The 17,840-nt window shown below is 41.6% G+C and overlaps 1 protein-coding gene across 1 annotated transcript in view; it reads left to right on the plus strand.

Annotated features, from left to right (window-relative positions):
* LOC126452593 (GATOR complex protein Iml1) overlaps positions 1-17,840 on the plus strand; it is a 572,541-nt gene that overhangs the window by 507,032 nt on the left and 47,669 nt on the right. The window lies entirely within an intron of this gene.

The raw sequence follows: 17,840 nt of genomic DNA on the forward strand, positions 1-17,840 counted from the left end.
AGTCTGAGAAGCCATTTCAGCGCAGCATGATCTGTTATACCCTTGAAATGTTTCCCTTACAAATAATAATGGAAAAAAGTGATGCCAAAAATTAGTTTGAGCATTTACTTTTCAGTAGTCAAATAGTTATTCTCTGCCTCATTGAGCTGTCTAGAAGCGTAGACTGTTGGGCATTCTTTCCCTGTATCTCTTGACTAAAAACACAGCCTAGGGCATATTTGATCAACTTGTACGACAATATAAACTGTTTATGGTAGTGAGGAGAAGCAATGACATGACCAGTGGTCTATAATTCTTTCAGGCACTCAAATGGTGCTTTGCAACCTGGAGTCTAGTGAAACTTTACTTCTTTCTTTAATAAAGAACTAAGTTGTCGCTATGCCTCCACAAATTTTGGAATGGATTTTCTATAAAAAGTGGCAATCCCAAGATAATACTGTAGTTCCTTTATTGTTGCTAGGCGATGAGAAATTCCTTATGGCTTGTACCAGTGATAGATCGGATCATACACCATCTTGGCCATTAATAGGCTTCAATAGCAGAACTCCTGTAAGATGAAGTGGTACTTTCATAAACTTTCTTGTCACATGTAACTGATCAAAAACCTTTTGTGGATGCACAGTGTGTTCCTGGATATCCTTGGAGAATACTACAAAGGTATTGTCTCGGTAGACCATGCACTATTTCGGTTTGAGACCCCATAGCACCCTGTCTAAGAAGCATCAGAAAGTCACAGGTACATTTTTCGTACCAAATGGCGTCCAGTGATACTGTTAGTAACGAAATAGAACCAAAAATGCTATCTTAGGTCAACCCTCTGGTGCTGTCTCTAATTCATGCTACCCACTTCATAAATCCTTGGTTGTAAAATAACAACATTGCCCCAGGTTGTCTAAGGTATTTTTTATAGTTTGCTTGGCATAGGCATCAGTTATTGTCTATTGGCAGCAGAATTTCTAAGTCTTCATACCATCCGAGTATTTCTTTGGAACGATGATGACAGATGGTGACCAGGAATTAGTGCTATCTTCTATTATCCTCCCATGGAGCTGTTGATTAGTAAACTCCTCCATGAGTGGTTGTAGATGGTGAGGGACTTAATACAGTCTTTTGTATGCAGGCAGCCCATTCCCAGTGGGAATTCTGTATTGCATTTGTGGCCTGTGCTGCACTAGTGGCATAGCTGGAAATGATCCAGACAGGTTAAATAATTCTGTGTGTTCCTCCAATTATCCCGTCATGTGTGCTCTTTCATTTCCTTTCAGATGCAACACATTTCCCCTTAGAGTGGTTAAATAAATGGACTGTCTGGGCGTTGTGTATTCTACACCAAGATCCCTACTGCACTCCTTTTCCTCTAACACTTCTAAGATAGCTATCGGTGCGCATTTTGATAGCATAACCTCTTCTGAATCAGAATTGTCTATGCTGCCAGACACTGCCAATCTACCATTGATTTCTTACACAAGAGATACATTGTGTCATACAGAATTTTGTGCCTGATCCAGTTCCTCATTTTTTTGACAAAGGCTCTACTACACATAAAGTATGAATCAGCAGATAACCACCTACATTCATCCAAAGCAGCCTTCATGTACCTTTTGGTATTATATCCTGTGAGTCTAATCTGCACAGTCTAAGTGGCTTACCCAAATGTCGTGAGTATTCTTTGTGGCAGTTTGGTTCCTTCAGCATTAAAACCAAGACAGAACAATGTTCCATCCATCTCCACTCTGCATTGCTGTAGATCGACTTTGGTGTGATGTTTAAGCAGGTAGTCTGGCCCAAGAATGATGTCACAGCTTATGTTTATGCTAGTAAGAACTCCTACACACACATAGAATTATCACCTTCACACTCAGAAAACCAGCAATGATGAAAACTGAGATAGTGAACACTACCACCACCCACACCACTTAGTTTACAACGCTATTGTTTCAGACTTAGGGCACCTAATACACTGCGGCTAGCAATATATACCTGTGATCATGCATCCAACAAAAACTTAGGCAACTTTCCTTTTATATATATAACAATGAAAACAATCAATTTTTGACAAAATAATTTAATTGGATGGATAAAAAAATCTACTTACCAAGCAGTGGCAGAACACACACATAAAAGAGGGTTGTAATTAGGCAAGCTTTCGGAGCCAGTGGCTCCTCCTTCAGGCAGAAGGGTTGAAGGGGAAGGAAGAGAGGTGAAGGAAAAGGACTGGTGAGGTCTAGGAAAAGGGGTAGATTTTGGGAAAGTCACCTAGAACTGCGATAGTGAATTTTGTTCCTACTGCCCACCAGTGGGTGTTCCATATTTCACAGTGAGTGCTAGGCAGTAGGTGTTTTTAAAAACATTTTCATTTGATTTCCATATAGTTTTGACATAAAGTATGTGGTAAGTAATTACTATTATTTGCCTTAACTGGCTGTAGCTTTGCTTTATAAATTTTATAAAGTTACTTGCCCACTTTATAAGTCATCATTACTGTGGGACTTGTGGGCAGTTAAAAAATTTTACTACTAACAGAAATGCAAAAGTGAATGGTAAGTGAAAAAGGTTGTTTACCCATACTTTAAGTGATCTATTTCCTTATCCAAAGCCTCATTATCTGTTCAGATTCTCGCTAACTCATCCAAAAAAAATGCTGAATCACTCTCTGAGTTGCCACTTTCTCACTGTCAGATATTCTATTAACTGTTACTACCACAACCCAAATCAAAAAGAAAGGAAATGACAAAAAACACAACAAAACAGGTCCAAAAATCTTAAAGTTGCAACTTGCTGGAAGTGTTGCACTGATTGCTACTGCTGCTGCATTCTGCTTGTTTCTGCCCTCTTTTGGTCGTGAAATGTGATAATTATGGCCTCTTAATCCAGCCAAGTAGGAAAGCAAGGAAGAGCTGGACCAATGGGGATTTTACACACTTCATTCAGTGGTAGAACAGATTTATTTCACACAGTTTCAATTACATAGCAGCCAGTTAAGCCCTTTTTTTTAATTAATTAAAAGCCCAAGCAATGACGCTCATTTAAAATTCAATGCCACTTTAAATAATTTACAGAAGATTCAAAGTTAATTTTAACCCAAGATGACTTAATATTCTTTAAGGCAAGACATGCCCTCTGTCAGACAATAGGGGTAACATTGTAATAAAGACAGACATAAATCTAAACAACAGTACCAGAACAGATCAGAAGGACCTTAATTACCAAATGGTGAAAATAAAACATGATTAAACTTGATTGATCAAAAAAACTAAAACCACACTTAAAACGATGAAAAACATTTTAACACCAATATCTAGGCAAGACAGTTTTGAACCCAGAAACACACATGAATTGAAGATTTAACTCATTTTTCAATAACACAAGAACAATTAAGTTACAACAGATTAAGGTGTATATTGTGATCCCAACACATGTCAAAATTTGTTTAAGGTGATGGCCACAAGCTAAAGGATACAAATTCAGAATTATTGCAAGTATAAACTTTAAGTGGTGTGGCTGCGGTTGGAGGAAACAATGCCAAAGACAGACAGCGGTGGGCGCTGCCGAGTGTGTGCACTCCATATGTCGTAAACAGCCAGCTAAGCAAGCTAATGGGCCATGAGTAAATGGGGCCCAATCGTGGGTATCATGTACCAGCAATGAGGTACAAAAGATTTTTAATTTCAAGAACTGCAGCACAAATAATTTTAATTAAATAATTCTTAAGGTAGAATTAATTAAACTGAGGTCTTACCAAAATCCACGACAACCAGTAGATCTAAGAAACCAGCTACAAATATTTTTTTAAAAAATAATTTCAACAGTTAAATAGTAATATAATTATTTTACACACACACACACACACACACACACACACACACACACACACACACACACTCCATAGCAGTTCGGGGAGAACAAATGCATCCAGGAACAGCCTAAAATTTATCTGAGCCTCGTAAATATAACAGACAAACTATATAATCTCTTAGACAGCATAGGCCTTTAACATTAACTTCAAAGCAAATTGTAAATAGACCAGTAAAAAAGAGCAAAGCTGACACTCATTCTGACATGAATAATTAAACATCGAAGATAACTAGTAATACTAAACATTTCACTGTGCCTCCAATTGAAAATGATGTGACCAATAATTTACTTTAAAAATCAGAAGACGTAACGGCAGGCGGACAAGAACAGGTATTGAAAATACTAGTGCGCACTGCCAACTCTGGAAGACAGTGCTTTACACTGGCTAAAGGTTCACAAGCAGCATGGACACATAAGGTTAACACACAAAACAAATTATAATATGATATCAGCTAATGAATCAATGGAAAATGTCTACCAGAATTTGGAATCTCATTGCCCCTCGAACACCATGGAGACATGGGCATCCATACTTAACAACAAATGGAAGACAGATCAAAATGGCAGTAAACAGTCCCTGACAGGTTGGTGCCCTTCTGATTAACCACAGCACAAGCCACATCGGAACTCAATAACTTGTACGGGGTGACATAACCTCAATATTGGTGGCCCAGCAAGAGGTAACACCACGACAAAGAGGCCCCGTTGGAAGCTCGTTACAGCTCATACTGCCCAGAGAACTGGCCAACATGCCTGGAGCCGCCACACCAGAGGGTGCTGCAATCCAACAGCAACATGTTAATCAAAGATCGTAAGAATAGTGATAGCGATACATTGCGAGAAAGCCGTCACAGCTAAACCTCCCCCACCAAAGCTTCTGTGCTGCGCCCTATTGGGATTTAGGGCTAAAACTCACAACTTAACCTGGCTAAAATGTATTCTAAATACTTACCAGTCTTATTGTTTTGCACTAGTAAATTGAGTGGGCTCAATAATTGAAGAACCCGTCAAGGGCCCACGAAGCAGGGACACAGTTTGCCAGTAGACTCTAACTTTGGGCCTCACTGCATAGTTAAGTTAGGTATAAACATATTATCACCAATTTTAACCTTAGAGTGGTGCCTTGGGTGGTTATATCCAAGACATTGTCTTCAAAGAGCTAAGTCAATATTCTTCCTAGTCTTACTCCAGTTACTTCATCAAGAGACCATAAATTGGGTAAGGGAGAGTTAATAGGATAAGACAACATCAAAGAAATTGAGGTGGCCTTAATAGCTTCATGCTGAGCGGTATTAAACACAAAATCAAGTCACAGGATAGAACTGTCCCACTTCTCCTGTGCCTTAGTGTGTAAGATGATAAGTGCCAATTTAAGGTTTCTATTAACCTTGTTGACAGACGATCCCTGGGGCTAATAAGGGGCAGTTTTAAGATGCTGAATGCAGTTCTGAAAACAAAATCTTCTGAACTCCTTAGAGACAAATGTTGGAATTTTGTCACTAATCAAGCTCTTAGGTGGACCAAAAACAGAAAATATCTTTGTTAGATGTTGAATGGTCAAGCCAGCAGTGACTCTCGTACTAGAGTAAATGCATTTACCACCACAAGAATATAATGATACCCATTCCTGGTATGAAGGAGGGGACCTACATAAGGTATATAATTTTTGTCCATAGGGCTATCTTCACGAGTAGAATGCAAAAAACTCTTCTGAGAATTGGGATTAGGCATAACTAATTTGCATTTTTCGCACTGTCCCACCAAATGCTGAACATCCTTAAACAACGGAGGCCTGGTAACATGTTCCCCAATTCTTAACAAAGGTTTTATGCAGTCCCATGTGACTCCCTATAGCGGAGTTCTGAAATTAATGTGACACGGCAGGTATTAACCCACTAGGGAGATAAATCTTTAATCCCTTGAGTTGGCTGTCTTTATGACAAACAGTGCCCTTGCTCAGAACATCGTTGTTAACCTGCTCTCCCTCTTGTAAGCTGCATTTAATAGGTCAAATAACTGGGTTTTGGTCTTGCTTAAGTTTAAGGTCAACAAATTACTCTGGAACTTCTGTGAGTATGACTCCTGTTTGCCCGACCTTATGGACAACATCATCTGGCTCAATATGATCATGTTCTCCCGAAGATTATGCTAAGGGCATCGGTGAGTTGATTGTCAGTGACTTTAAAGTGCCTAACTCAGAACTTAAATACAGATATATGGACAGCCAAATGGGTGATTCTTCCTGTATTTCTGGGTCGTCCCATAACCCAATTTAATGCCTGAAACTCTCTATGCTCTAAATAAAATTTGAACTTCTCTTGGGTGAAGAGAACAGTGAGGGCTTCCATTCATACACCGAATATGTTAATTGGGCAGGTGATAATCATCTCGAGGCACAAGTTATAGAACATCTTTGTTCCTCAAACTCCTGCAAAAGTATAGTGGCCACACCTGAGATTGAAGTGTTAGTTTGAATGATAAATGGAAGTTCAAAATTAGGAATTTCTTAAACACGAGGCTTAACCAGAGCTTCCTCAATGGCTTCAAAGGAGGCTTGTTGGCTTTCAGTCCAAACAAAAACTTCTCCTTTCATACATAAATGATTGAGGGGAGCAGCTAGTTTAGCAAAATTAGGTAAGAATTTCCGAAAAAAATGGCCATATCAATAACCCTGGCTATGCCCTTTTTATTCTTAGGTAGTGGAGAGTTATGCAGATCATACTTACGCTTTTGATCTATTCTGATTCCCTCAATTAAAACTAAATGAACCAAAAAGGAGACCTACAATCTAGCCAAGTTGATCTTATATGATTTGACAGTAAGACCTGCCCCTCTAAAACAAAGTAACACTTGCAGAAGATGAACCAAATCTTCATCAAAGCTTGCACTGCAGTCAACAACATCGTCCAAGTAGTTGTAGACATACTTAAATTCTATGTCTCCAAGCACATTAGCTAACAAATAAGACAATACTGCAGCCCAGGTGGGAAGACCGAATGGAACATGATTAAACTTGTAAAGATTCCAATTGTTACAGAAGATGGTTACATGTTTGCAGTTCTCAGTTAAGGGTATCTGATAATAAGCTTGGTTCAGATCTAAAACAGTAGAATAATGCACCCCCAAAAACCAAGTAAAACAACTGTGTAGATCCGGTTAAGGAACAGATACTAAGATGACCTTTTTATTGAGGAGCCTATAATCGACAACAACTGTACAATCACTTCCCTGCATTTTGGGAACTGAGAAGACAGGAGGGACATAAGGGGAGGTGGACGCCCTAATAAACCCTTCACGAATCATACCATTGATTATTCCCCCAAGGGATTTTATATTGGAAGGGGATAATGTATTAGGATCTTGCCTAACAGATACATCATCTTCCAGATGTATCTTATACTCCATTTTGCTAGTAACACTAAGTCTGTCAGTTAGAACGTCGGGTAATCCTGAAGAACCTGCAACAACTTCCTACTTCAGTCGATATATAAGTGAACAAGATAAAAACCAAGACCTTGCTTGTGCACCTTATTAATAAAAAAAAACCATTCCTGACAGGAGCTAAGAGCAATGTGTGTACTAGGACAAAACTTGAAGTAAAACATGTTACCCCATAACAGGGGTGCCGACTTATAAAAAATATTGGGGAGGCCCATACTGGGGGGTCTTGCTCCACGAATTTTCTAAATTTTAGATGAAAAATAGTGAGTTTTAAAGTTTTTTTTAATCATTTTAGAGTCATATGATCAACATTAGAGCCCCAAAAACTGGACTCTTGATAACTCGACACTCCGGGAAACTTGACAAGCCTGGCACATTTTTTGGCTTTGAAACAAGAAACAAAACATAAACACGCATGGTATTTTGGTAAAAAGCTAATTTAATTTACAGTAATAATCAAGCGTACAGACTATTTCAGAAAAGTGAATATACAGCTCTGAAAAGACTGAAATTACATTTAAATAAGTCCTAAACTATCATTAAAAGAATAAAACATAAAATATTGCTGTCGCACAGTAATAGCACTTTGATTAATAAGTGAAATAGCTAATTTAAGCTTACACTGAATAAGGCTCAGGGTTCATTAAATAAAAACAGTATCTCAAAGTTAATGCTTTAATACAGTTAATAAAATTAATACAGTATGCCTAATACTTTCAGTCAAAAAGTATGTAAATAGTGGGATTTAATTGGGTCTTACACCCTAAAAATATTTAAGTATTTGAAAATAACTAATACAGTAATACAGTACTAAACTAGTACTAATATTTCGAAACTGAAAATTTAATGTTATGTATGTATTTAATTCTCTATTTTATAAAGCTTTTTAATATTGCTCTAAATGCCATTATTAGGGCTAGAAAGGGCTAGAAAGGTGCAAATGTCGACCATCTGACTGGATTACTGAATATGAAGTCATTGATGACTGGTCGGATATCCAATTCATACAAAACATCTCAGTGGGCATGAAGAACAGCCAAGTTGTTCAATCGCTTCTGTCCCATTATTCATCGAAGATAGGACTTCAGACATCTAAGGGTGCTAAATGACTGTTCTGCTGTTGCTGCCGTGATTAGAACTACTTGGAGAAGCTTAATGCACTTCACTACTTCACATAACATTTCTCCAACTGCAGGCCCTTGTGTAATGTACTTTCTTACATCACGCATGTTTTTTAAGACCAGTTGTTTTTTATTACCGATATTGGCTAACATATTCAAGTGTAAGAAAAACTCAGTTGATTTTTCTAAATTTGTTTCACCTCTGTTTACTAAAAGCAAGCTCTCTTGTTCAACTACATGTTTTGTCACAGGGTTATTTGTTAAGCGTGATAGTGTTACGGAGATGTTTAGCAAACTAAAGTGGCAGACTTTGCAAGAGAGGCGCTCTGCATTGCCGTGTAGCTTGATTTCCAGGTTTCGAGAGGATGCGTTTCTGGATGATGTATGAATATATTGCTTCCCCCTACTTATACCTCCCGAGGAGATCATGAATGTAAAATTAGAGAGTTTTGAGCGTGCACGGAGGCTTTCCGGTAGTCGTTCTTCTCGCAAACCATACGCGACTGGAACAGGAAAAGGAGGTAATGACAGTGGCATGTAAAGTGCCCTCTGCCACACAACATTGGGTGGCTTGTGGAATATAAATGTAGATGTAGATGTAGTATTCCTTTGGGGTTTTTAAAGTGTGTGGTGAGCTGGCTTCGTTGTTTCCATACTTGTCAGACATATCGATGGTTCAGTTGATACAATTACCTGCATATCTTGGAAGATCGCTAGGTGTGGCATGGAGTAATACATCCACTGTTGTCATGTCACATGGGTAAACACCTGTGGCAGATTTAAAGACTACTTAATGTCTGAGGAACTTATGATACTTGCTTAATTTATTGTTCATGGATTTTATGTGTTTCTTCTGGAACACGGTGCTTTACTCTGGCTAAAGGTTCACAAGTACAAGGGATACATAAGGTTAACACAAAAAAATTACAAGAAGATATAAGCCAATAAATCAGTGTAAATGTCTCCTCATTGCAGTTTTGTTCCTTAGCTTCCCCACCAAACTAGCCACCATGCCTGAAGATGTCACACCAGAGGGCGCTGTGCTCCAATGGCAACATATTAGTCAAAGATCATAAGAATAGTGATATCAATACATTGTAAGAAAACTGCCACAGCTCAGGTCTACCATTACCCTTCAACAGTTATTGTGACACCAATTGCAATGGGATATTACTTCAGTAAGGTGTGGATGAGTAGCACTCTGCTGATCGTGGGTGAAAGTGGGACAGTGTAGGCAACCAATCTGTTGGCAAAACTTCTTATAAACAATCATACATGACATAGAGCTCAAGCAGTCATCATGGCCCAGAAATGGTGGTCATGGTTGTGACATAAATTTGGCAACGATCAGCACAGGTTGTGTTTAATAGTATGTCTGAGCTGCACTAATGATGTTATGCTGGATCTGGGAATTTAAATACTACTGCACAGGGCTGAATTTGCAGGAGAGACATGTTTCTATGTCACTTGGGAACCTGTGGAACAGAGGACGATGACTGTGGCTCGGCTGTTGTCATGTGGCAGCTGGCCTCAGTCAACAGCTTGTAAAAGTGAACAGTGGCTTCTGCTGATGTTGCTGTGCGGGCAGGAACATTTACCTGCTAGCAGGCTGTGACTGCAGCTTGATTCGTGTTCTGGGCTGCATTCCATGCCATTAAAGTTCTATGCTGCTACAATGTAATGCATATCCTCCATATAGTTTTTGACTACCAAATATAGTGAAGTTATATTTCAGTTCATTATCCCCAGTTGATATGCTATCTCTGCATATCTAGCCATTATATTAATTGCCATTTAGTGACATGTTTTTATATAATATCGTTTAGAAAAAGTACTGTGATCCATTGTAAATTATCAAGATCACAATAATCATTTATTTAAAAATTGTTACGAGGTTTGGTCTTATTATTGCCATCCTCAGTTCTAATGCAACATATGGCTGCAGTCAGTAGTGCATGTAACTGTTCTGTGCACTGCCAGCTGCAACATATGGTGTCCTTGACTTCCTCAGCCAGTTGGATGTATTTTTCAATTTTTTTCTCCTGTTTTCTTCTGTATATTTGTTGTATTGGGTATGGATATTTCGATTGGTTGTGTTAATTTCTTCTTTTTATTGGTGATTATGATGTCAGGTTTGTTATGTGGTGTTGTTTTATCAGTTATAATGGTTCTGTTCCAGTATAATTTGTATTGATCATTCCCCAGTACATTTTGTGGTGCATACTTGTATGTGGGAACGTGTTGTTTTATTAGTTTATGTTGTATGGCAAGTTGTTGATGTATTATTTTTGCTACATTGTCATGTCTTCTGGGGTATTCTGTATTTGCTAGTATTGTACATCCGCTTGTGATGTGATCTACTGTTTCTATTTGTTGTTTGCAAAGTCTGCATTTATCTGTTGTGGTATTGGGATCTTTAATAATATGCTTGCTGTAATATCTGGTGTTTATTGTTTGATCCTGTATTGCAATCATGAATCCTTCCTGTCTCACTGCATATATTGCCTTTTCTTAGCCATGTGTTGGATGCATCTTGATCGATGTGTGGCTGTGTTAGATGATACGGGTGCTTGCCATGCAGTGTTTTCTTTTTCCAGTTTACTTTCTTCATATCTGTTGAGGTTATGTTATCTAAAGGGTTGTAGACGTGGTTATGAAATTGCAATGGTGTAGCCGATGTATTTATATGAGTGATTGCTTTGTGTATTTTGCTAGTTTCTGCTCATTCTATAGAGAATTTTCTTAAATTGTCTACCTGTCCGTAATGTAGGTTTTTTATGTCGATAAATCCCCTTCCTCCTTCTTTAATATTTGTATTATCTATTCCTATTTTTAGTCTGTATCCTAGATATTTATAGGCATCTGTTTTTTCCATCGCTTCTATGCAGTCGCTGTGGTTATCCAATATGTAATCTTATTGTTTAGTGTGTTTTCCCTTGACTATGCTGTTTTTCTTACATTTGTCTGTTCCAAAAGCCATATTTATATCATTGCTGAATACTTCTGTTATCTTTAGTAATTAGTTGTGTTGTTGATTTGTTGCTGCCAGTAGTTTTAGATCATCCATGTATAACAAATGTGTTATTTTGTGTGGGTATGTTCCAGTAATATTATATCCATAATTTATATCTAAAAACAAAGACGATGTGACTTACCAAACGAAAGCGCTGGCAGGTCGACAGACACACAAACATACACACAAAATTCAAGCTTTCGCAACCAACGGTTGCTTCATCAGGAAAGAGGGAAGGAGAGGGAAAGACGAAAGGATGTGGGTTTTAAGGGAGAGGGTAAGGAGTCATTCCAATCCCGGGAGCGGAAAGACTTACTTTAGGGGGGAAAAAGGACGGGTATACACTCGCGCACACACACACACACATATCCATCCACACATATACAGACACAAGCAGACATATTCAAAGGCAAAGAGTTTGGGCAGAGATGTCAGTCGAGGCAGAAGTACAGAGGCAAAGATGATGTTGAATGACAGGTGAGGTATGAGTGGCGGCAACTTGAAATTAGCGGAGATTGAGGCCTGGTGGATAACGGGAAGAGAGGATATATTGAAGGGCAAGTTCTCATCTCCGGAGTTCGGATGGGTTGGTGTTAGTGGGAAGTATCCAGATAACCCGGACGGTGTAACACTGTGCCAAGATGTGCTGGCTGTGCATAAAGGCTTGTTTAGCCATGCCCATGAGGGTGATCCTCATTACCAACAAACACTGTCTGCCAGTGTCCATTCATGCAAATGGACAGTTTGTTGCTGGTCATTCCCACATAGAATGCGTCACAGTGTAGGCAGGTCAGTTGGTAAATCATGTGGGTGCTTTCACACGTGGCTCTGCCTTTGATCGTGTACACCTTCCGGGTTACAGGACTGGAGTAGGTGGTGGTGGGAGGGTGCATGGGACAGGTTTTACACCGGGGGCGGTTACAAGGGTAGGAGCCAGAGGGTAGGGAAGGTGGTTTGGGGATTTCATAGGGATGAACTAAGAGGTTACGAAGGTTAGGTGGACGGCGGAAAGACACTCTTGGTGGAGTGGGGAGGATTTCATGAAGGATGGATCTCATTTCAGGGCAGGATTTGAGGAAGTCGTATCCCTGCTGGAGAGCTACATTCAGAGTCTCATCCAGTCCCGGAAAGTATCCTGTCACAAGTGGGCCACTTTTGTGGTTCTTCTGTGGGAGGCTCTGGGTTTGAGGGGTGAGGAAGTGGCTCTGGTTATTTGCTTCTGTACCAGGTCAGGAGGGTAGTTGCGGGATGCGAAAGCTGTTATCAGGTTGTAGGTGTAATGGTTCAGGGATTCTGGACTGGAGCAGATTCGTTTGCCACGAAGACCTAGGCTGTAGGGAAGGGACCGTTTGATGTGGAATGGGTGGCAGCTGTCATAATGGAGGTACTATTGCTTGTTGGTGGGTTTGATGTGGACGGACGTGTGAAGCTGGCCATTGGACAGATGGAGGTCAACGTCAAGGAAAGTGGCATGGGATTTGGAGTAGGATCAGATGAATCTGATGGAACCAAAGGAGTTGAGGTTGGAGAGGAAATTCTGGATTTCTTCTTCACTGTGAGTCCAGATCATGAAGATGTCATCAATAAATCTGTACCAAACTTTGGGTTGGCAGGCCTGGGTAACCAAGAAGGCTTCCTCTAAGCGACCCATGAATAGGTTGGCATACGAGGGGGCCATCCTAGTACCCATGGCTGTTCCCTTTAATTGTTGGTATGTCTGGCCTTCAAAAGTGAAGAAGTTGTGGGTCAGGATGAAGCTGGCTAAGGTAATGAGGGATGAGGTTTAAGGTAGGGTGGCAGATGATCGGCATGAAAGGAAGTGCTCCATCGCAGCAAGGCCCTGGACGTGCGGAATATTTGTGTATAACGAAGTGGCATCAATGGTTACAAGGATGGTTTCTGGGGGTAACAGATTGGGTAAGGATTCCAGGCGTTCGAGAAAGTGGTTGGTGTCTTTGATGAAGGATGGGAGACTGCATGTAATGGGTTGAAGGTGTTGATCTATGTAGGCAGAGATACATTCTGTGGGGGCTTGGTAACCAGCTACAATGGGGCGGCCGGGATGATTGGGTTTGTGAATTTTAGGAAGAAGGTAGAAGGTAGGGGTGCGGGGTGTCGGTGGGGTCAGGAGGTTGATGGAGTCAGGTGAAAGGTTTTGTAGGGGCCTAAGGTTCTGAGGATTTCTTGAAACTCTGCCTGGACATCCGGAATGGGATTACCTCGGCAAACTTTGTATGTGGTGTTGTCTGAAAAGCTGACGCAGTCCCTCAGCCACATACTCCCGACGATCAAGTACCACGGTCGTGGAACCCTTGTCCGCCGGAAGAATGACGATGGATCGGTCAGCCTTCAGATCACGGATAGCCTAGGCTTCAGAAGTGGTAATGCTGGGAGTACGATTAAGGTTTTTTAAGAAGGATTGAGAGGCAAGGCTAGAAGTCAGAAATTCCTGGAAGTTTTGGAGAGGGTGATTTTGAGGAAGAGGAGGTTGGTCCCGCTGTGATGGAGGACGGAACTGTTCCAGGCAGGGTTCAATTTGGATAGTGTCTTGGGGAGTTGGATCATTAGGAGTAGGATTAGGATCATTTTTCTTTGTGGCAAAGTGATATTTCCAGCAGAGAGTACGAGTGTAGGACAGTAAATCTTCGACGAGGGCTGTTTGGTTGAATTTGGGAGTGGGGCTGAAGGTGAGGCCTTTGGATAGGACAGAGGTTTCGGATTGGGAGAGAGGTTCGGAGGAAAGGTTAACTACCGAATTAGGGTGTTGTGGTTCCAGATTGTGTTGATTGGAATTTTGAGGTTTTGGAGGGAGTGGAGCTGGAAGTGGGAGATTGAGTAGATGGGAGAGACTGGGTTTGTGTGCAATGAGAGGAGGTTGAGGTTTGCTGGAAAGGTTGTGAAGGGTGAGTGAGTTGCCTTTCCGGAGGTGGGAAACCAGGAGATTGGATAGTTTTTTGAGGTGAAGGGTAGCATGCTGTTCTAATTTGCGGTTGGCCTGTAGGAGGATGCTCTGAACAGCTGGTGTGGATGTGGGAGAGGAAAGATTGAGGACTTTTATTAAGGATAGGAGTTGACGGGTGTGTTCATTGGCTGAGTTGACGTGTAGGTGAAGTATTAGGTGGGTGAGGGCAATGGATTGTTCAGTTTGGAACTGGTATAGGGACTGATGGAAAGAAGGGTTGCAGCCAGAGATGGGAACTTTAAGTGTGAGGCCTTTGGGGGTAATGCCAAATGTCAGACAAAGCTGAGAAAATAAAATATGCGAGCGTAATCTGGCTAGGGTGAAGGCATGTTTGCGGAGGGAATGTAAATAAACCTTAATGGGGTCGTTGTAGGGGTGTTGTGAGGGTGACATGGTATTAGAAGGTGGAAAGTGTAACATGAGGCTGAAATGAAAATGAAAATAAAAGTATATGGGGAGAGATAAAGATGAACTAGAAAGTAACTGGAGATCTGGTGTGAAAAAAGGCGAAAAAGTGTTGGTTAAAACTGGGCTATGTTGATCTTGTGGTGAACTTGGGTTAGTAGTCAACGATGTGCACAAAGGTTAGGTGGTTGTGTTGCCGCCAAAACACATTAAAGGGTGTAGAAATTCGGGAAAATTTTGAAAAAACTGCGTGTAAATGTATTAAAAGGAATGGTTTTGTGGTGGCAGATTATGAAAATGAGGCTAACAATTGTCTGACGAAGAAATAATGACGTTAAAACCTGTGGGAAGGGGCTAAACATTAGTGAAAGGAACTCTTTGTGAACTAGAAACGGTGGATTTTATAGCAGCAGTAGTGTTGAAAGCGGATTTTTTTTTTTTTTTAATGGTTTGGAAGTGGGTTACGTATTATTGAGTATATATAGGCGGGATAAAATTGTATAGTAGATTACGATAAAAAGGAGAAGGTGAATACAAAGTGAAACTACGGGAAAAAACAGAAAGAGAAAATAAGACAACAGAAAAGATTTCGAAATGCAACAGTGACAATAACAAACGTAATTGTTGGGTTCAAATTAATGATATGAATATAATAGAGGGAAACATTCCACGAGGGAAAAATATATCTAAAAACAAAGATGATGTGACTTACCGAACGAAAGCGCTTGCAGGTCGACACACACACAAACAAACACAAACATACACACAAAATTCAAGCTTTCGGAACCAACGGTTGCTTCGACAGGAAAGAGGGAAGGAGAGGGAAACACCAGATCTCCAGTTACTTTCTAGTTCACCTTTATCTCTCCCCATATATTTTTATTTTCATTTTCATTTCAGCCTCATGTAACACTTTCCACCTTCTAATACCATGTCACCCACACAACACCCCCACAACGACCCCATTAAGTTTTATTTACATTCCCTCCGCAAACATGCCTTCACCCTAGCCAGATTACTCTCGCATATTTTATTTTCTCAGGTTTGTCTGACATTTGGCATTACCCGCAAAGGCCTCACACTTAAAGTTCCCATCTCTGGCTGCAACCCTTCTTTCCATCAGTCCCTATACCAGTTCCAAACTGAACAATCCATTGCCCTCACCCACCTAATACTTCACCTACACATCAACTCAGCCAATGAACACACCCGTCAACTCCTATCCTTAATAAAAGTCCTCAATCTTTCCTCTCCCACATCCACACCGGCTGTTCAGAGCATCCTCCTACAGGCCAACCGCAAATTAGAACAGCATGCTACCCTTCACCTCAAAAAACTATCCAATCTCCTGGTTTCCCATCTCCGGAAAGGCAACTCACTCACCCTTCACAACCTTTCCAGCAAACCTCAACCTCCTCTCATTGCACACAAACCCAGTCTCTCCCATCTACTCAATCTCCCACTTCCAGCTCCACTCCCTCCAAAACCTCAAAATTCCAATCAACACAATCTGGAACCACAACACCCTAATTCAGTAGTTAACCTTTCCTCCAAACCTCTCTCCCACCCCCCTGCGGGTTCGGGGGTAAGAATAGGCCTGCGGTGTTCCTGCCTGTCGTAAGAGGCGACTAAAAGGAGTCTCAAACTTTTCGGCCTTCTGTGATGGTCCCCTGTTGGGTTTGGCCTCCATCTCTCAAAATTTTCCGAAGAGCGAGCCGATTGGGGAAGGGCGCCTTACTTGGTGCATTGTGTCCATCTTGCGATCAGACCTTTCGCCAGCTTATTCGCTCTTGAATTGCAGTCCTGCCCACTCTCCATCTCTTGTGCATGACTACATTCCTGCGTGCAGATTACACCTTGCACAGTGCAGTGCCTCTTTCTGCACTGACAGCGGCAGTGGACCACATGTTACCTAACATCCAGCACGGTAGCCAGTCCGTTGTGGTGGGGCTGCCATGTACCCTTTTGGTTGTAGCCCCCTGACAACACAGGGATCGCTCTACTGATGTCTGCGCCATTAACTCCCCACGTATGCCAAGGAGTAGATGCCTATCCTCCTGGGGTATCGGGACTCCCGTGAACGGCCATCCCGCCAGGTGGCCTTTGCTGCGGCTGGGTGGCGCCCGTGGGGAGGGCCCTTGGTCGGAGTAGGTGGCGTCAGGGCGGATGACCTGCAATGAAGCGTGGTACATCGTCTCTCACTGGTGGCCAGCCGCCAGCGGTCTCTGAGCATTCTCGGGCTCAATTTAATGCTCAGAAGTACGATCCGAAAATGTTCCCCTCCCTGGCCTCACCGTGGGAGGAACGTAAATCTCAGGATGGCAGTAGCAGTTATTCGCCCTGGTTCTTAGTTTGTACGAGAGCTGATGGGGAGTCTTTTCTCTCCACAAAGCCTCAGTTCTTCGTCGAGCATTTAGAGGACAAGTTTGGGGAGGTGGAGGGCTTGTCCAAAATGCGCTCTGGATCGGTCCTGATACAAACGGCATCCTCTGCCCAGTCACGACGGTTACTTGCTTGTGACAAGTTTGGGGATGTTGCTGTTACGATCACACCGCATAAGAGTTTAAATATGGTCCAGGGAGTTATTTACCATAAGGACCTTCTTTTGCAGTCTGATGACAAGCTGCGCGCCAACTTAGAGCGCAGAGGTGTACATTTTGTCCGACGCGTTCATCGGGATCCGAAGGAAAATCAAATAGCTACCGGTGCCTTCATCTTGGCCTTCGAGGGTGATACGTTACCGGAAAAGGTCAAGGTGATGGTCTACCGATGTGACAACAGGTCCTATATTCCTCCCCCGATGCGGTGCTTCAAGTTCTGGAAGTTCGGCCATATGTCTTCCCGTTGCGCTTCCAGCCTCACATGTCGAGATTGCGGCCGCCCATTTCATCCCAATACTCCATGGGCCCGCCTCCCATCTGTGTCAACTGTGGAAGCACCATTCACCTTGCTCGCCAGACTGCAGAATCTTCCAGAAAGAACGCAAAATCATGGAATATAAGACCCTGGACTGACTGACTTATACTGAGGCCAAAAGGAAATA

The sequence above is a fragment of the Schistocerca serialis genome, chromosome 1, assembly GCF_023864345.2.
Source record: "Schistocerca serialis cubense isolate TAMUIC-IGC-003099 chromosome 1, iqSchSeri2.2, whole genome shotgun sequence".
Classification (NCBI taxonomy): Eukaryota; Metazoa; Arthropoda; class Insecta; order Orthoptera; family Acrididae; genus Schistocerca; species Schistocerca serialis.